The following is an 18480-nucleotide window of genomic DNA, read 5'->3' as shown; positions in this document are numbered from 1 at the left end:
CATGGTATGTTTTGGGTCACGTTCTACAATTCCTTGTTTCTTAACTGACCTTAGCCAAAAATCCTGTCTCTATCTAGTTCTGTTGATTTTAATCTTGTCTAGGTTAATCTCTGTGTTCCATTACAAGGGCTATTCCAAGGTCACTGCTCTACTGATAGGCTACAAGGAAGTGACTGAAGGAGTTTATCCTACCCAGTAAAGGTTATGTCCTCCCAGCCTCACTGCTTGCCTTACCTGGGACTGCCCTGTGTCAGTGGGACTCCAGGGGTATAGGCTTTGGTGCTTTCCCTGGTGAGCAGACCCCTGGGGATGTGGGCCCATCAAGTCCCAAATTTATTGCCAACAGTCTTAGTCCAAGTTCTTCATAAGTAGTACATGGTATTTCTGTAACACTAGGGGGATTTACTGATTTATTCTCTTCCTTAGTCCTGTTAACCCCTAACCTGGGGAAACAACCTTTCTCTGGGAGGTGGTCCTGGTTAAAACACATAGCGCTTAAGAGGGGGAGCAAACATATGTCATATACGCCAGGTCCCTTGAAACATAAGCTGTGCAGATGTTTCTTCCCTGCAGCGACTGCGTCAAGCAGCAAGGGTAGACCGGCTTCCAGCATCTATCCCTCTCCCTTCCTTTCTGTAAAAAATCAATAATATATATATTTTTAAAAATCTCTTAGAGATAACAAATGTTAACATTTTGTGTTATATAAATGTACAGTCTTTTTTCTGTGCGTCTCATGTGTGTATGTTGTATGTATATGTATGTATACATATATTTGATTTTATTTCTTAAAACTTGCAACAAGTAATCATAGTGCACATTCAGTTTTGAGACTTGTTTTTTTTTCATTTAGTGATTTGTTTGAGTCATGTTCCCATATGAGTAAATAATCTTCCAAAATACCATTTTTAATGTCTATATATTAAATATGTATTGTATTGATGGAACAACATTTAACCAATCCCAATTTAGTATTGCAGTTATTTTCAAACTTTTGCTAGTAGTATAAACAATGCTTTAATGAATATTCCTGTAGTAAATCTTTGCTCATATCCAAAATTAATTGGTTAAGGTATATTTCTGGAAATGCTACTGGTCTTAAAGCCCCTTGTATAATAAAAAACAACTTCTGGTTCTGTTTTGATACAGTTTGTGATGGATAAAACTATGTTCATGTGTTATCCTATTTACTCCTTTCTTAAATTTATCTTCAAATTTAAATTCTAACCCTTCACTTTCTTAAAAGTGGTTGTTAGATTTTGTCTGGCCACCCATTGTTGTAAAACCCAATAAACTTAGAAGAGCTCTTTGCAACTCTCCTATTCCCTTCCCCACACATTTCAAAATCTCAAGAATTTTGCAAGTCTGTGGTTTGTGATGTGCTCATACAATTGAGAATGTCCCTTTTATGGACACAGCTAACAAGACACATTTGTTGGCTTGGCCATTGGTGAAACAATTGTGTTTTATAGACATTTAGATTTAGTTGAAGGAGGGGAGAGGGTGGGGGGAAGAGTGGAGGGATTAGTTTCCTGTAAGAGGTCAAAGGACCCTCAAAATCAAGAATATATTTAATCAAGTATGAAAACAAAATAATCTCATATATGTTCAAATCTCCCATGTTTTGCATGAGCTCAAGAAATAAATGTGCAAGGTCTTAGAGATGGGGAAGAATTCAACTTGTCACTGTTCCAAACAGATTAACCCAGGCTTTACTACAGATATAGTTTACATTTTTGAGTTAGGCATTTCAGTGTACTTTGTTAAATGAGACTGTGTCCTTTTCTACCTTTTGTTTACAAATAAAATGTTGCCATCTACATTTAGAGTAGTAGAAAATCAGGAAGTTTTCCTAACTTTAAGCAAGAACCATGGAAACAATACAAGAGTAGTGGAAATTTATTTTATTTTAAAAAAATAGTTTGGGGTGGGAGAGGAGAAACCAAAGTATCTTTTTATTTGGGTATTTAAGGGCTAGGTTAAATGGTGTAAGGAAATACTATATATGCTGACCTAAGTAGTCAAGAAATCTGAATTTTAGTTGTGACTGAGGCCAATAAAACAGGACAAGTGGAATAGGGTGACTGAGGCCAATAAAACAGGACAAGTGGAATAGGGAAACTGAGACCAGATAGTTAAACAGCAGTGTGCAGTCATATAGAAAATCCCTGTGTTCCCTAAACCAGGGACATCCTCCTATATAATAAAAGGGTAATATGCAAATAGACCGAATGGCAGAATAACCGAATAACCAATCAAAGCGTAATATGCTAATGATATGCTAAGGCTGCTCAACTTGCTATGAGGTGCACTGACCATCAGGGGACAGACAGTCAACTGGTTGACCAGTCGCTATGACGTGCACTGACCACCAGGGGGCAGATGCTCCAACCAGTAGGTTAGCTTGCTGCTGGGGTCTGGCAGTCAGGACTGAGTGAGATGGGCCAGACACGCCCTGGAGCCCTCCCACAGTCCCTCCCCGGCCCAATCATGCACCGGTGGGGTCCCTCAGCCTGTCCTGCGCCCTCAATCCAGGATCCCTCGGGTGATGTCAGAGAGCCAGTTTCAGCTCGATCCTGCAGGCCACTCCCCTTGGGAGGGCGCCAGACGCAGGGCTTGTGGCTGGTGAGCGCTGCTGTGGCAGCAGGAGCCTCTCCTGATCGGGACTGATTGGGCGAGAGCCCACGGCAGGCACAGTGGGGCTGGGATGAGCAGGAGTGGAAGCGGCAGGTAGGAGCTGCAGGCGGCGTTGGACTGTGGGTTTCGGCCCGATCCCTGCAGGCCACTCAGAGAGACCCCACCCGTGCACGAATTTGTGCACTGGGCCTCTAGTTTAAGAATAAATGATTTACACTTCTCCCCAACCAGAGGGTAAATAGCTTAAATCACCCTACTCAGGGAGACAGCAGAAATCTAATTAGTGCCATTTTCCAACCATACCCAAGGACACATGAAGTTAAGAGAATAGCCCTGGCTGGTTTTCTCAGTGGTTAGAGCATTGGCCCACTGACCTAAGGGTTGCAGTATGATTCCTGATCAAGGGCAGCACCTCGGTTGCAGGCTTGATCCCCTGCCTTGGTCAGGGCAAGTTTGGGAGGCAACCAATTGATGTGCCCCCAGCCCTTTCTTGTTTCACTGTCCCCAGCTTTAATGTCACCTGGACTCATGTTGTGAAATTTTCTGCAGGAAATCAAGAACCCACACACTACCCGCTGGCCCTAGGCAAACCCATTTAGGGCCAGGTTCCCTTACCAGTAACAACTCTACCTTAAATATTTTTCTAGACTTCAGTGTTGTAATCTTTTAAAAAAGAAGTCAGATTCTAGCTTTAAAAATATTGTGCTAATGCCTGGCCAGTGTTTCTCAGTGTTTGAGCCATGACCCATGAACCTGTCATCTGTTCAATTCCTGGTCAGGGCACATGTCCAGGATTCGGGATCCCCAGTAGGGGGCATGCCAGAGGCAGTCAATTGATCTCTGTCTGTCCTCCCTTGCTCTCACTAAACTCAATGCAAAAAAAAAACATATTAAAAAATATTATGCTATTTACTGAAGATGACTCCTATACTCCGGACTCCCAAATTAGAAAGAATTGGGAAATACCTTCTAAAAATATTTAAGAAAGGCAATACAGTCATCCCTCAGTAGCCACGGTGGGTAAGGGGATGTTGGCTCTGTAGTAGGCAGTTAGACATGACCAGTATGGGAGGTCCCATACCTAGCAAGGGACAATTACAAGGTGAGATGTCTCCTCCAGGGTGACCTTTCCTCCCCTAGCATACCGCTGGTCATGTGATTTAGACCCCCCCCCCCCCTCCACACACATACCTTTCATATAGCTGGTCCCGGAGAATAGCCTCCTACTACTTCCATACAAGCCCTTGCACTAGCACTCCCTTAAGCGTTAAGCCTTAAAGATAACATCTAGATGCCAATTGTGTTTCAGCTCCAGACCCAGAAATGCAGCAAGGCCAGGCAGGGCAATGCCATGGCTGCCATAGGACTGGCTGCCAGCAGGACCGGCTGCCATGACGAATGACCCCCTGCCCCGGCACCTACCAGTCGGAGACCAGGACCCTGAAAGGACACCGCTGGAAAGCTGATGAATATTCTATTGAGATCCTCCCCTGGGACCGCCAGATAAAAACCCTCAAGACACGTAAGAAACATTCAAACCTGTGAAGAATTTTTTGTGAGTTTATTTGAGCCAAACTGTCGGCAAATGCTGGGAAGCAGAATCTCAACGGATTGAGATAATGCTCTGGAGAATGGCAGTTTTGCACTTGTTTTATAACTGCAATCAAAGAGGAGATGTAGGTGGGTTACGTGAAATCCACTGGTTATCACCAGATTAGGGAAGCGAGAGAAAGCAAAGCAGGAGGGGCGAGGGGGGAACCTCTGGGGTTGGGTGAAAAGTAAAATGATAGACACGTACTTCAATGAGGGGATTTGTGGTCTCTGCAGAGCGGTGCCTGTGCTTTGAGGGGTCCAGTAAAAGAAAAATTACTTTGACATTCCAACGATATGTTATTGTAGATGCAAAAAGACAATAGACAGCCCTAGCTGGTTTGGCTCAGTGGATAGAGTGTCTGGGGACTGAAGGGTCCCAGGTTCGATTCCGGTCAAGGGCACATGCCCGGGTTGCAGGCTCGGTGCAGCCTATCAATGATTCTATTCTCTATTTCAATCTCTCTTTCTCTCTCTCCCCCTTCCTATCTGAAATCAGTAAAAATATATTAAAAAAATAAAAAAGACAATAGACAGGCTCAGTTAAAATAAAGATTGACCTTTGTCAGGGAAGATACTGGCCTAGGACATGACTACTTGCCATAAATTGCTTTTAATTAAAAAGTTTTAATTTTAGACTATTCTTGTGGTTACTTTAGGTCTCTGAGTTTGCAAGGCCACCAGGAAGGCCTTCCCTGAGCTAGGCAGCATGTGGCCCCTTTTGGTCCACAAGACAAAGGTCTCTCTCTGGCACATACCTTTCCCCACCACCTTCTTTCTCCAGGCTAGAGCTCTCTCTGGACCAAGCTGGGATCTTTCTCCCTCTCCTTCCCCCAGGCGCATTTTCCTTGCCTTTCTTTCTCCTAAGCTCCAAGGACCCTTCTTTTGCCTCTGAGACTTGCTTCCTGAGTCCAGGCAGCCTAATTGGCTCACTTCTTCCCTGGCGCACTTCAACATTGTGACTTTCTAGATAAACTTTCACTTGTATTTGAGTTCCTTGGCTCTGGATTGTTTTCTTAGCCAAACTCAAGGACGGAAGTCTAATATCTGGTCCTGATCGCTGCCAACAGTTTCAGGACTCCCAAGGACACCAACGCCCACAGATGCTCAATTTTCTTATATGAAGTGTAATATTTGCATATAACCTATGTACAGCCACTCATATACCTTAAATCATCTTTATGTTACTTACACCTACTACAATGTAAATGCTGTGTAAATAGTTGTTATACTGTATTGTTTAGGGAATAATGATAAGAAAACAAGGTCTGTACTTGTTCAGTACAGATGACCATTGTAGGCCTAACTACATAGTATGTTTCAGCAACAACGTAACATCCCTTCCCCCAATATATTTAATGTTTGAATTCACGGATGTGAATGAAGACCTGGAGATACAGAAGGCCAGCTACAATGGTATCTTAGTTTTAGGTACAGCTCTCTCTGGAGTGAGGGAGGAGCCTCACTTAAAAATTATCTCTCAGTGCCCATATTCTGCAACTTGGTGATTAGTCAGGGTCTGGGTCCTGTCTTCCAGCTGAGTCTGAACTCCACAATTTTGAAGGCTGACACCCATCTCTTCCATGGTCCTTGTTAGTCTTAAAATAAAAATCCTTGCTTATTCTCATAGAGAAAAAGTATGAAATGATTTTACTTTTCAACAGTCTTATTCTTGGCAAGGAATAAGATTTAATAGTGAAAATCAAGCAAAGCTAGTTTTTCTCTTCTTATATTACTGTTTCCACTAGCCCCACCCCTGCCTCTTAGAGTTGCATTGAGTTAATGCCTACAGCTTTAACGCTTTTGTCTGCAGTGAACATTCTGCAGTGTAATATTTAAATGCCAGAGATATGTCCTGACAGGGAGGAAATTCAAATCATAGATGTTCATGCACTCATTGAAAAGCTTGCTAAGGCCAGGACTTGAAAAGCACTATAAATGATGTAATTCCTGAGTTTCCCCTGTGTTCCCCAACTCAACCCCATTATCTTGTTCTGGTCACTCTGTCTGACCTGGCAATATTTAAATAATCAAATTGTACTTTAAGCCAGAACCGGTTTGGCTCAGTGGATAGAGCGTCGGCCTGCGGACTGAAAGGTCCCAGGTTCGATTCCGGTCATGGGCATGTACCTGGGTTGCGGGCACATCCCCAGTAGGAGGTGTGCAGGAGGCAGCTGATCGATGTTTCTCTCTCATCGATGTTTCTAACTATCTCTCTCCCTTCCTCTCTGTAAAAAATCAATAAAATATATTTAAAAAAACAAAAGAAAAAAAAAACAAATTGTACTTTAAAATCTCTGTTTTAATCAGATGAACCATTAATTCCTGGAAATGCACTGAGATGCATGGCATTTGGAGATATTTGTGCTACCTATTTTTATTTGGAAGGATTTTATTAGTGTTTTGAAGTTTCTGTAATTTCTGTCCCCCCCTTTCTTTCTCAGCCCTGTTCTCTTTCTCTGCATTGTTCATTAGCAAGGGCATGAAACTGTGCTCCTTGTGACTCATTATTACTCACTATATTAATCTATTCTTCCTTGTGAGACTAAATTTGGAAGATGCTTGAGTTGCCATTCCTGAGGAAAGCCAGTCCTAAGAGCACATCCTGTTAACTCTCAACTCTCCATGCTAATGCCAGGAATCAGTGATAGAAATCACAGGAAATGGAATAGCTGCTGCATTTGATTCTGGCTAAGCCTAGTATTACCCCAGAAAGACTTTCTACAGTCAACAAAGCCAGGGGTTTGATTGAAAGAAAAAAAAAAAAAAAAAGGAACTCTGGATTGTAGGGCCCCAATGCACAAAGCAAAAAAGTCAAACTATATTTATATAGCCCTTTACAGTTCATAAAGTATTTTGTGCTGCACTAACTGGTGCCCTTCATGACCAGTATCAGAAGCAGGAAAAACAGCTGTTGTTATATTCATCTTGCGTGTGAGGAAGCTGCAGCGGTGTGGTAACTTATCCCACACCACCAGTTTTTGAGAACTCCCCATCATCCACACCACTGTTCTGTGATGTGTGCTTGTTCACCCTTGAAGTTAGTGTGTCCTGTCCAGACCCTGGTGCTGTGCTAGGTCTGAACAGGGAGCATATTAGCAGTCACCCCCACAGTAGACCTACATTCGACGTAAATCACCCCCTCCAACTGAGTGGCTCAGCTCATCTGCCACTCAATTGATCTCTCAGTGTCCGTGTTCTGCAAGTTGGCGCTCAGTCAGGGTCTGGGTTCTGACCTTTTACTGTGTCTGAACTCCCACAGTTTTGAGGGCTGACACCCATCTCCTCCATTGCTGAGTCTCAAACCCAGTAGTCCTTGGCTCTCTAGCTGGTTCCTTGATCCTGGCTGCCTGATCTCAGTTATGTACCTCTACCCTCCTGTCCCCACCAGCCATCCCTCCTGGACAGTGCTGCTTACTCCTGCTTTGCCAGTGTTAATTACTCCTGTCTCTCATCTTTTGAGATTCTGAAGCCAACTGATCTATTTAATAATAATCTTAGCTACCTCCTGGACTTTCTAGACCCTTTTTACTTCCTGTTGGACTCTGAACCTGAAACTCCTAAGAACCTCTTATCTATTGTGTAGACCAAGCAAATGATAGATATAGGCCCTTTCTACTTACCTGTCAGTCCCCTATAATCTATATGAAATTCATACTTTTTAATATTTCGTTGCTTAGAATTTCAAATTCTATTGACCTTCTAAGCCTGTATTTTCTTGTCCCACACAATCATTGATTGCCATAGGTTCTACCCTAGTTGAAATAGGATATCTAAAAGCACTTTGTTTAAGCCATAACCCTTGTACAAATATACTCTACTGCTGTTATTATTAGGCAATTCAAGCCAAATGTGACCTTTTTTAACCTTCCTGGTGGAGGCGAAAAGGCCGTTAGCTGAAGTAGGACCTTTACAATTATTGTCCAAAGCCCAAATAAGACAAGTATAACAACAACAAAAAGTGTAATAACTATGATACTACCACAACTGGTTGAATTATGTAGATTATTCCTTCTGAGAAGGTCCCCACCCTAGGCTTTTAAGATGTGTCATAGGAAACAAATATTCTAGGCGATTCTAAAGGCATCAGAACCTTTCTTCCAATCAACTTGAAGATACTGAGTTTCCAGATGGTATCTACCCTGATTGGTAACAATTCTACAGCATTAAAAAATATGTTTTTATTGATTTTAGAGAGAGGAAAGGAGAGGGAGAGGGAGAGGGAGAGGGAGAGGGGGAGAGAGAGAGAGAGAGAGAGAGAGAAACATGGATGGGAGAGCAAAACATTGATTGGCTCACCACCACTGGGGATCAAACCTGCATCCTGATATGCCCTGACCGGGAATCAAACCAGTGACCTTTCAGTGCACCAGATGATGCTTCAACCAACTGAGCCACACAGGCCAGGGCTATACAGCATCTTATGTCATAAAAAAATATTGTGGGGAAAGTAATTTCATCATTTAAAATTTTTAGATGGGACAACTGAGGCCCAGAGATCTTAATTAACTTGCCCAAGTGCACTAAGTGAGTTGGGGATATCTTGTATCGGACTCAGGTTTTTCTGACTCCCAAATGAACTGCTCTTTCATTTCTCTGGTCCATGCATCTCAGAACGGTAAGACTTCTGGGGAAGGAAACTGCCCATATATTTCACAAGTAAGTGAAGCTATAAAAACAGGCATCCACTCAATAGATCACAGAATATGCCACTGAGGGGTATGTTCAAGAACCTGGCCCCACCCGGTTTTCAATAATTGTACAATGCTGCCATCTTGTGGATATGCTCATTTGGCGTTACTACTTTAGCCCGCTTCTGTAGCCTAGTATGCATGGCCAGAATTAGTTGAATCTGAACAGTCAAATGGTAAATGCCCAGGAAAGGGCTGGAGTCAGGGAACTTAGAATAATATTTGAGGGGCTCCCCAATTTAACTGTGGAATTTCCCACTCCCTCCTGCAACGGATACTCTTGGCAGCCTACTCAACAGCATTCCCCCCTGTCCTTCCTCTTTCCCAACAAGACTCTAATTTTGTTAAGGCTACATGATTATATGCTTCAGAGGGAGACTGGCTCAATGTTAGGTCTTCATCTATGCAACCAGTCAGTGATTGGTTTAGATATGGTTAGGTATGGTCGATGGGACTGGAGGAAGAGATGATCTCTTTGGTCTTTGGTCTTCTAATGGACATTATCATTTCTGGGTGAGTTGGATTTCTGGCACTGGGATCAAAGGAGTACTTACTAATCAAGGATTATGGTAAAAGCAAAGAAGTTCCCCTAAACTGGGCTAAAAAGTCATGATGGTAACAGGTTGTTGGGTTGCAACTTCTTCCAGAGAGATAGAAACATCAACAATGAGAGGTGTAATCTGAAACCAGCCCCCATGCATAGAGAACAGGGAGAGACTGAAGAAAAAGGCAGATCACTCCAGATTGGTAGGTGGCAGGTTTAATAAGCAAGTAAACTTATGAGGCTTATCTTAGGTGACTACAAGATGAATAGTTTTCTGTATCTGCCCACCAAATATTTTTTTTAATTTATTGGAGAGAGAGAGGGAGAGAGAGAGAGAGAGAGAGAGAGAGAGAGAGAGAGAGAGAGAGAGGAGAAAAGAAGGAGGGGGGAGAGAAAAAACCCCATTTATTTGTTATTCTACTTATTGATGCATTCATTGGTTGGTTCTTGTATGTGCCCAATTAGGGATTGAACCCCAACCTTGATGTATTGGGATGACATTCTAACCAACTGAGCTATCTGGCCAGGTCCCATCACCAAATCTTAGAAGTTTATGTGAAGACCTTCACTGGGGTCAGTCATGTACACAGGAGGCCTTAACAGAGTTTAGTCATGTACCCAGTCTAGATAGTCTCATCACCACATTACTATCTCAAGGCTGTGTCCTTGGGCAGCTTCTCTCTAGCTCAGGGAAGGCAAGTAGAGTGCACAGGGCGGGGAGTGGGGAGCCTCCAATTGCAGGTCCAGCTCATAGGTCAAACTGGCGGTCATGTCTTCTTGATGACCTTAAAGCTGAATGCTAGAACAGAGGCATTTATTCAGTAATGGAGTTCCAGCAAAGTAAACTTAGAGGGAATCTCCTAAACTTCAGAACTAAGGCATGTAGTAACTAGTATCTATTTTTATTACTACTGTAGAAATTAGAGTGGTAGATTTCACAGAGTTGCATGAAAAAATAGATATTATCCCAAGATTGAGACTCTAAAAGAGGTAGGCAGTTGTTTTTATTTCAGAGAGAGGGAGATAGAAAGAAACATCAACAATGAGAGATAATCATTGATCAGCTGCCGCCTGTACGCCCCCCACTGGGGATTAAGCATGTGCTGTGACTGGGAATCTAACCGTGACCTGAAAAGCTCAATTCCTGAGCCACACCAGCTGGGCAAGGTAGACAGTTTTTATTTTTATTTTTTAAAATATATTTTTATTGATTTCAGAGATGAAGGGAGATGGAGAAAGAGATAGAAACATCAATGATAAGAGAGAATCATTGATCTGCTGCCTTCTGCATGCCCCCTACTGGGGATCGAGCCCATAACCCAGGCATGTGCTCTTGACTGGAATTGAACCTGGGACTTTTTAATCCATAGGCTGACACTCTATCCACTGAGCCAAACCAGCTAGGGCAAGGTAGGCAGTTTTTTTTTTAAATTTATCAGAAAAACAAGTTGGTTTCTTTAGTCTCATGCCCTTTCCCCCTATTGTTCTGCTAAGTACACATTTGGCACAATTTACCTCTTTCTTCTCCACTTTTCTTTGCTCTACTCTGCAATTGTAAGTGATTCCAACAGGAAAGAAAAGGAGAGGCTTGGGAAGAAAATATTGGTGTAAAGAAGTTCTTGATGAGCTAAAAATTTTAAAGGGTGAGTAATAACCAAGATAGGCATTCCCTCGTTGTGTAGTTGTTGTTGTTGTGTTTTGTTTTGTTTTTTAATCATCACCTGAGGATATGTTCATTGATTTGAGAGAGAGGGAGAGAAAGACAGAGAGAAACATTGATTGGCTGACTCCAGTAAGTGCCTGACTGGGGATCAAATCTATAATCTAGGTATGTGCTCAGGCCAGGAATCAAACCCGATGACAACGTTCCAACCAACTGAGCCACCCAGCTGGGCACCTTCTGGTTTAGAGAGTTCAGGTCAGGTACTATATTAAGTACTTTATATAGATTGTACTCTTTTTTAAAATATTTTTTTTTGTTGATTTCAGAGAGGAAGGGAGAGGGAGAGAGAGATAGAAACATCAATAATGAGAGAGAATCATTGATCGGCAGCTTCCTGGACACCCCCTACTGGGGATCGAGCCTGCAACCTGGCCATGTGCCCTTGACTGGAATCGAACCTGGGACCTTTCAGTCCACAGGCGATGCTCTATTCACCGAGCCAAACCAGCTAGGGCTAGATTATACTCTTTAATTCTTTCTGTATGGGGCCTATAAATTATTAGAAGACTAATAGCCCCGTGCACGAATTCGTGCACATTGAAAGGAAATTAATTAGAGGAAATATTTTAATATCACTATTCACCCTTTCTCTATAATAGAAATGTCAACCAAATTCACGATCGACAATGACAGATGGAAATAGACATGTGCGATTGGTGCCAGCAAGAGCTTTATATGTATCGCGCATGGTCGAGTCAACTTAACTTTTTATATATATAGAATAAACTTGCTTATTAGACCTGCTTTCTGATTTAGCTAATCTTTTTCCAGCCCAGTAAAGCACCCCAACTTCTCTTTCAGGTAATTGTCAGCAACACAGCAGTAAATATCAACATGAAGCAGATTATTATTGTAGATCACACAGGGAGAACAAAGGGTAAAATATTTAACTGCAGCAGTGTTTGACTATATTCTGCACAGTGAGGAAACTGGAAATCATTTTCAAGGTCCACCATTTCTTCTTTTCAGTCTGGTCAAGTTTCTAAGCTTTCTATATCTCCATTTTCCAGCTAATGAAAAGAAAATAGGATTCCACTGAGTCTCTTATCTACCTACTCCAGGACTTCTGTGAGGATCATATGAGATGAAGCATGGGAAAATGCTTCACAGACATTTGGTTACAGTGTAAAGTGTTTGCACCTGCTATAAAGCAAGTCGTGTTCCTGGGCTGAAGAAACTGCTAGGGAGAGGAAGCCAGACGTTGCTATGTGACATCATCACCCGGTGCCCACAGCAAGCGTTTCTGGGCTGGCCATGGGGTCTCAGCAGTGTTGGCTGTGATTTGGTGGGCTGTTGCTCTGGGGTGGTGGCAGGGCCTCTGTCGCACTTAGGGGAAGCCCAGTGTTGCTTTGTTGGCCAGGTCCGTACTGCTGTTTCTCTGTAAATGGCAAGTGTGTGTCACGGCAGCTCCTGTGTTGAGTGTCTGCCCCCTGGTGGTCAGTGTGCATCATAGTGACCCGTCAAAAGGTAGGAAGGACACTTAGCATATTAGCCTTTTCTATAAATAGATGACTGCATAGTGGGCATTTGTCATATTTCTGGTTGCCCAGCCCCCAAATTTCCTTTAGAAGTTTGAGGAATAGGCCACTGTGTGAGGCAGGACCCTGGTATCAGTTTTTCATGATCACTGACTGTTTGGGACTCACGCATGACTAGTGAGCCAATCCCTCCTGGATTGTGATGCTGGAGATAGGAGTCGAGAAAAGCAGGCAATGTGTAAAATTTATGCTGGTAGCAGTGACATCCAGTATCTTGTAGTAGTGACAGCAGCTGGGTCAGCTATGGCACCCAGTCCCCAGGGCATTGCTAGTGTCCAACAGTAGTATCTCATGGCATGGTTTCCTCTGTGGGTCTGGCCACCCAGCCTCCCTTGGTGCCTGCCTGTATTCCTAGCCTGGCTCTCTAGCCTTTTCATTGATTCTTTGAGCTCCCACTACTCTAAAAAAATTTATTTTCTGCTCTAGTTAACTAGCTTCAATTTTTGTTGCTTGCAACCAAAAGACTAACACATAGTCTGGCTAACACATAGTCTTTAAATAATTTTCAACCCAAAAGAGTATGATGCTACTGGATAAAGTCATGGTCAAATTTGCAACTGGGCCCTGGCTGGTATGGCTCAGTTGGTTGGGGTTCGTCCTGTGCATCAAAGGTTGCTGGTTCGATTCCTGGTCAGGCCATATGCCTGGGTTTCTGGCTTGATCCCGGGTGGAGGGTGTGCAGCAAAGCAGCTGATTGATGTTTCACTTTCACATCGATGTTTCTTTCTCTCTCTAAAAATCAATAAAAAATATTTTTAAAATTTGCAACTGATCTGGGAGTTTTCTCTGAGCTTCCTTTAAACTCATGCTCCTCAGATAAAATGTCTGCTGCCCCACCCTACACCACCTCTTTCTCTGTCTTCCACAACTTCTTAATTCACACTCACTCAATAAACACTTATTCAGCACCTACTGTATACAAGGCAATATGCCAGGCACTGAGAGCACTTTAAGGCCAATAAGCTGTAGCTCTGACAATACTTTCAAATTTGAACCGGGTAAATATATTTTCTTTTCAAAAAGTAAATTTAAACATTGACCTCTCTGTTGAGAGTAGAAGTGACAGGGAACTCTTTTTATCTTTGAGTTAGTGTCACTGGGGGCAAGATGATGTCCATTTCTTTGTAAATGTTCCAGAAATAAATCCCAAAAGGCAACTGGATTCCTTTATTAGATGTTTCCAGTAGAAAAGAAACAAGTAGTTCTCTAGAGCACTGAGAAAAGAATACATTTTTTTAAAAAAATTGCTTTTAGAGAGAGAGAGAAAGAGAGACATCGACCAGCCACCTCTCTTATGTGCCACGACTGAGGATCAAACCAGTAACCAAGATATGTGCCCTGACCAGGAATCGAACCTGCAACCTCTTGGTGTAAGGGACACACACTAATCAACTGAGCCACCAGCCAGATAAAATACGCCTCTTCTGAAGTTGACAACTAGATTGCTGCTCATCAAAATATTTGTGATGAGGATGAGAGATGGGGAATTAGTGCCCGTGCATTAGAAATTTAACTCCAGATAATGCAGAGTCCTAACACAGAATCAAAGAAACATCAGTTTCACATACAATACTACCCAGTTTGTCTCCTTTTCCTTAAATTACCAAATAAATATTTCTCCAGGGAAGTGGGGACCCTGTTACCCCTGGGACCTCTATAATACAGGAATTTCGCAGGAGGGTTGACACTTGTATCTGAAAACAGAATACTCAGCACAATCCAGGAAGAAGGGCACACATTACTAATGTAAAGCGGGTAAAGCAGGTGTTCCCACACATCCAAGAAAAGCCTGGTCACAAACACCACACTGACTACAGGAGCTTACACCAGACCCTCACCCACAAACAGGAAGTTTGATCTAGAAGTCAGACTTTGTTTGGGGGCCAGGTCTGCACTCCTTGGGTGACTTTGGACAAGTCATTTAACCACTATAGGACTCAATTTCCCTTCAGATTTCTTTCCGAATTGGAAGGAAACTTGGAGACGATCTAAATCAGTCCTTAACTTTTACTTGACTTTTCTTTGAAGCATCCCCAACCTGCTTGAATGCTGACATTTATTGAATGTGACAGATGTCAATTTTGAAATGCTCTGATTGTTAGAGAAGTTCTTCCTCACATATTTGCAATGTGTCTCCCTATAGCTTTCTTCATGGTGGTAATCTCTAAGGTCAAGGCTAATCCATGGACAGTTCTTTAAGAAAGCTCTCAACTTCCTTTGCTTTTCTCCTCTACAGGCTACAACCACCCCCTCCTCTTCCGTGTTCTCATCCATCACATTTAAGATAACACCACCACTCCGGGCTTCATATTTTTATGGATGTGGAGTAGAGGTTCAGCACTCTGAGGCCTCAGACAGTCGGGATTTGCATACTGATCCTGTCACTTAACTATTTGACAGTGGGCAAATTACTTTCATTTCTCTAGCCTGATTTTCTCTCTAAAAGGAGGAAAATAAAAAAGATAATAAGCAGCAGCACCATACCTATCTCAAAGGGAAGTTGTTAAAGAGATAAATGAAAAAACACAAGTAAAATGCTTAGTATAGTACCTGGCAATATTACTGCCGCTGTCACTAATAATAATAAATATATAAGCTCTAATAATGAAAATAAGAATAAATGTTAGAACCCAGAGGATTTAGAAATGTTAATCTAGCCTAGCCGGTGTGGTTCAGTGGTTGAGCGTAGACTTATGAACCAGGAGGTTATCTTTAGATTCCCAGTCAGGCAGGGCACATGCCCAGGTTGTCTGTGATCCCCACTAAGGGGCATGCAGGAGGCAGCTGATCAATGATCCTCATCATTGATGTTTCTCTCTCTCCCTCTCCCTTCCTCTCTGAAATCAATAAAAAAATTTTTTAAAAAGAAAAGAAATGTGAATCTATTCAACTCATGATTCCATAAATAAGGTTTGGCTGCTCTGATATGAAACTTCCCATACATTTCATAGTAATTATCACTTTCAGTTGTGTCTTCAATGTCTGACCCATCCCCAAGAGGGCGAGTTGACTGCTGAATACTTAGTTTCCAGAACAGTGTCCCATTCACAGAGAATGGACACCTTCATATCATAGAAAAGGAAAATGGGGGGCAAGGTGGGCTGGCAGATTTGTCTAAGATTGTGCATAGGGCTCCCAGGAGAGCTGGGACAAGAACCAGAGGTACTGAGCAGGTGGCGCGCAGAATTAAATTAAGGTCCAGCCCTAACGTTTGGCAATTCGGGCAAGAGTACAGATACCTAGTGATCCAGGCGTCAAGTGCCCGCCCCTGTTTTGGGGGTGACGACCAAAAAAAAAAAAAACACCCAACGACAAGGCTGCTTAATGAGCAGCCATGGGTGGGTGTGCCCCGGGGCGCGGCGGTAACACCCACTTGCAATGCGGCCGCTCAGGGGTGTTGCTGCTGCAGCTGGCCATCCCACGAGCCGGAGAGGAAAACAACCTGGGTGCACTTAGACAATTAACAAAGGCGGGGGACCGGGCCGCCCCTTCCTGCCGCACGCACGCGCGCAGCGTGGGCAGAGCTGTGTCGGCCCGCGCCCTCCGTGGGGACAGCGCTCAGAGGCCCGGCGTGGCGGGGTCCCGGCAGCCCGACGCCCCTGCCGCCCTGGCTGCGCAGTCACCCGGGCGGCCGAGCTCCGCGCGCGTGAGCTCCGGCACCTGGCACGCGCGGTGAGTCTGCCTGGCAAGCACGGGGCCGGGAGGGGTGCGGGCGAACAGCTGCTGTCAGATCTGAAAAGGGTGGTGGGGGAGCGCGGGAGCTACGACGCCCAGTCCCAGGTGGCTGTGAAGTTAGCTTTGTGTCTTGAGCCTTAGGTAAGGCGAGCCACCTGATCCATGCGACCCAACCGAGTCACTTTCCAGGTGGCAAACTGAGGCCCTAGAGAGGGAAGCTGGTCTAGAAAAGACTCATCATTCCTTGTTTCTGTTGATCCCTGCCTACTTCAGTAGGATATGGGCCGACTTTTAGTAAGAACCCATGGAATAATACAGACAATGCTAAGGAATCCTTGCCAAGGGAAGTATAATTATAAATAGACCGTCAAGGCCAGGAGACAAGCAAACGGGAAATCTGATGTTCACTGGGTGAGTTGCCTTGGCCAAGGGCCCTCAGAAAAATAGTGCCAGCGCTGGGACTGGAAGCCAGAACGCCGGGCACTAGCCCCTGGACCTTAGAGGGGAAGGGAGAAGTGAGCCTGCCCAGGCACTGGTTTTTAACCTTGGGATCACTGACCCCTTAGAAATCGGGGTGCCCTCTCCCCAGAGGGACTCACACATAACTTTGCACACAATTTCAGATTTGACATGAAGCGTTCCTGCTGTCAGGAATAGCTAAAGGCTGTCACTCAGCTGCCCAGTTTCAGAAAAGTTTATCTTCTCCTTTAAGGGGAAGCAGCTGGTTACAGAGTATCTGCTGTGAGCCCAGACAGCGTCCTGGTGTCACCAGCTGTGTAATCTAGGACATATAGTTTATCCTCTCCAAGGCCCAGTTTTGTAAAATGGAGATAAGATTGTCCGCTTTATACTTCCAGCTACCAACAGACTTAAGAATGAGTGCAGAGTACTGAGCTCGTAGTAAGTGCCCATAGCCCCGTGAATCACAGCTGTGCCATTTGGAAAGGGTGATGACCTGGAGAAAATTGGTCTGTATCCAAAATAAAATAAACTTTAAAACGTTATAAACCTGCGAATATAAAGTCAACCTTGTTATGACTTACAAATGGCAGCACATACGTTGGTGGTAGTAATCTAAATGAGAGTGCACTTATTTAGGATAATGCAGTAGACTTAATATTTGACCCAAGGTCACATGCTGAAAGTAGAAACTACCAGACATTAAAAAGAAAGAGAGGAAACAAAAGAAAACAAACAAAAAACCCATGAAGCTACCAGACATTCTAACAAGGACTGTTTATTGGGCCTCACTTCCCTCTGTGAATGGGTCAGCACTTATAATTATTAAATGAGAGGAAAGAGGAAGACATAGGTGGGAACCTGGGTAATACCCAGTCTTGCCCGGCAATGGATGTTCAGCGGAGTTCCTGCCAGGATACAGGAGTTGCTGGCATTTGGCTCACATCCCTTTTGGGTCAGCTGCTTGCTATGGAAAACAGTGCTTTGGTTGATTCCCTTCTAGATCAAATAAATGGCTTTTTATTTAACTAATGGGAGGGGGGTGTCTGTGGATGCTGCAACTGAAGCAAAATGGCATTTGTTGACCATGATTTTCCCAAGTCTATAGCTTGTTTATTGACAAGCTTAAGAATTTAAAAATCTGTGGATCCAAAATTGTGGGGACAGGGCCTGGGCAGGCCTATCTATAAAAAGAACCGCTTTTACTAAATACAGTGCTGTTTCTTTTCTCTACCATTTTAGGCCTTATAATTATAGCCAGGGAAAGCTGGCTTAGGGCAAATAGCTAGGCACAAGAATGTGCATGCCTAATAAGTGCTCCTGGTGATTCCTGTACACCTTTGGTTACATGTGTTGGGCAGTGGGGATTAGTAGTGGGGTACTATTAATTCTTTTAAATTTCTGTATTCTTTGTCTAGTTATGTAATGAGTGAGAGCCTCTTCTGTAATTTCAACTAACAAATAAGCAAACCACCGATGATGTCCAGTGAAGATGTATGGGTAGCAAATAAGTACTTGAAAAGATGCTCAAGATCATGAATCATTGGGGAAACACACACTAAATTTATAATGAGATATCACTTCATACCTATTAGGTATGGCTAAAATTAAAAAGACTGACTA

At 43.4% G+C, this 18480-nt stretch overlaps 1 protein-coding gene across 1 annotated transcript in view; it reads left to right on the top strand.

Moving 5' to 3' along the window:
* The first annotated feature begins 16154 nt into the window (after nucleotides 1-16154).
* Nucleotides 16155-18480, top strand: part of ARHGEF37 (Rho guanine nucleotide exchange factor 37) — a 34727-nt gene continuing 32401 nt past the window's right edge. Inside the window, 1 exon segment of the mRNA XM_014463195.2 lies at nucleotides 16155-16395. The gene's annotated coding sequence lies outside the window, so the exon portion shown is untranslated.

The sequence above is a fragment of the Myotis lucifugus genome, unplaced genomic scaffold (assembly GCF_000147115.1).
Source record: "Myotis lucifugus unplaced genomic scaffold, Myoluc2.0 scaffold_202, whole genome shotgun sequence".
NCBI lineage: Eukaryota > Metazoa > Chordata > Mammalia > Chiroptera > Vespertilionidae > Myotis > Myotis lucifugus.
The sequence above is the reverse complement of the archived record's forward strand: the minus strand, read 5'-3'. Positions and strand labels throughout refer to the sequence as shown.